Consider the following 2,334-nt stretch of genomic DNA (forward strand, 5'->3'; position numbering starts at 1 on the left):
TTTTACAATACTTTAAGAGGAAAAGGTTTTTTTTTATTTTTGTACACCACTAAAAAAAATTTACTATTTTTAACACTTTTTATTAGTCCCTGCATGGGGTTTGGACCAGCGATCGTCAGACATACTAATGTATTGAATTATTGTCATTTTTACAGGCTCTAAGTCTAGTGTATGACCGAATTCATACATCACCTTGTAGAGAACTTCTATGTGCAGTCACGGCTCCCTCAGGTCCTGCACTACGTATAACACATTGTCTGACGTGTTACTGTAATTTAGAACTAAGGAGGAACCTCACCTTACCAAACCTCCCAATTCACTTTCTAAATTCATTATTACGTACTTGTGGTAACACCTCCTGGAATTTCCTCCTCCACTTCACTCTTACACGGTTGATCGCCCCCCATATGCTCTTCTTCTGCTTCATCCTCCACTTTAATATTAGTCAGATCTTCCCCCTGATTTCACATATGTAACAATTCAGTACAATACAGCAGAGAGTGCGAAGAATCTAACAGATCAACATAAGAAATCAACAAAATCTATGACCCCATCTATGATCCCAGGACCAAACAGCTCCACACCCCCCTATATAGATCTGATATAGGGCTCAGCTACATCTACCTGATGATTCTCTGGGACATTGTGATTTTCCTCTAGACAGTCCTGGGAATACAGAGGACTGTGACATGTCTCTGGTGGATTTCTCCTACTGGATCCATCTGTAGGAAACACGCAGTGGCGGAATAGATTATTTACATGGGATGATGAGATGATATGAGAGTAGTATCTAGGTGACCCTCAAAACAGGTTTGTCTAAAGTCCCCCCTCTTACACTGCTGATCAGCCATTACATCCGTCTCCTCTTGTGCTTCATCTTTAACTTCAACCTTAATATGAATCAGATCTTCACCCTAAACAGACAAAAAAAAAAAATGTAAAATGAACTTGGGTTCAATGACTTTATAGCAGAGGTGTAGTTTGGTTCTCCAGCACTCGGGGCAAAGATTCAGTTTGCCCCCCCCCCAACATCTCTTTCTACCTCGCCATGTTTGCTTTCTCTACCAATCAATGAGGTGTCATTTTTTTATGTAACTCGAGTATTTTACATCGTACATTTTACAAGCGATATAAATTCTCAAAGGGAGTTACCAGAACAATAAATGAAAATAGAATAATTTAAAGAGGTCAGTGCCGGACTACAACAGATTGTATAACGGAGGCTAACGAGACTACATGGTGACATAATGAATAGCCTTCTCTCGTAGATAGTGTCACCCACCCCTGTAGTTACTAGGTAACTACACTAGCACTAGGTAATGGTGTGGGTGCATTAGTAGGGGTCCAACCCGATCCAATAGAGAAAAAGTACTATGCACACCAATATGGAGTTATTTATCCAAACAAATAATTTATTTATTTATAGCCAGTGACAGTGCGACGTTTCGGTCAATACCATGACCTTCCTCAGGCACTATAGAATTAACAAAATTTATATAAGTATAGATTCCGTAATAAGTGGTACAGAATGTCATCAGTAACAATAAAATCAATTATGTACAGATCACAGATGTATATAAATCTTCATATGAAGCAATATCAGTAGTAAGTGAGTACTCTAAGATCTATGTGACACAGGTTACTGTAGTTCAAACAAATAATGAAAACAAGAAAGAAAAAAGTAACGTTTTCACTGAGTAAAACACACATTGTAGATTTTCAGCTATGCATATAACAGTGCGTTTTGTACAGAAAAAAAATCTTACATTGCAAGGAGAGGTTGCCGGTCATCAGCCAAGACATAAATGTTCAATAACAAACTGCTGGTGGTAAATGTGTAATAATTAGCAATGTATAGTAATCATCTGAAAAGGTGGAAAAGGAAAATACAGGCAGACCTGCATGCCCCCCGCAGCTTTATAGATATATTTTAATGAAAGCTTAGCGCCATCTACCTGATGATTCTCTGGGACATTGTGACTTTCCTCTGGACAGTCCTGGGAATACAGAGGACAGCGACATCTCTCTGGTGGATTTCTTCTACTGGAATCATCTGTTGGAAACACACAGTGACTGAATACATGACTACTGTATATCTGTCTATATATCACACACTTCCATCTAGACCTGCAATTCCATGTTTATTTAATCAAAGTCTAAAAGGTCGCGTCCTGAGAATTGCAGATACAGTTTAAAGGATATTTGCGGAGGATATTTATTAAGAGCTCCCTGCCAACCAAAGAAAAAAGTGCCCTGGTACGCCATGGAACAATGACACCTCTGCTTATTAGGGAATTCTACATTTCAAGAGAGGGAACCCACAGTGAAGACACT

At 38.9% G+C, this 2,334-nt stretch overlaps 1 long non-coding RNA gene across 1 annotated transcript; it reads right to left on the minus strand.

The window, feature by feature from the left end:
- Nucleotides 1–593: 593 nt before the first annotated feature.
- Nucleotides 594–2,038, minus strand: LOC142664308 (uncharacterized). The gene is made up of 3 exons (XR_012851263.1): nucleotides 1,956–2,038; nucleotides 836–914; nucleotides 594–722 (listed from the first exon to the last, which is right to left on the minus strand). It is a non-coding gene; the product is annotated as an uncharacterized LOC142664308 (long non-coding RNA).
- Between the last annotated feature and the right edge of the window lie 296 nt (nucleotides 2,039–2,334).

This window comes from Rhinoderma darwinii, chromosome 1 (assembly GCF_050947455.1).
Source record: "Rhinoderma darwinii isolate aRhiDar2 chromosome 1, aRhiDar2.hap1, whole genome shotgun sequence".
Classification (NCBI taxonomy): Eukaryota; Metazoa; Chordata; class Amphibia; order Anura; family Rhinodermatidae; genus Rhinoderma; species Rhinoderma darwinii.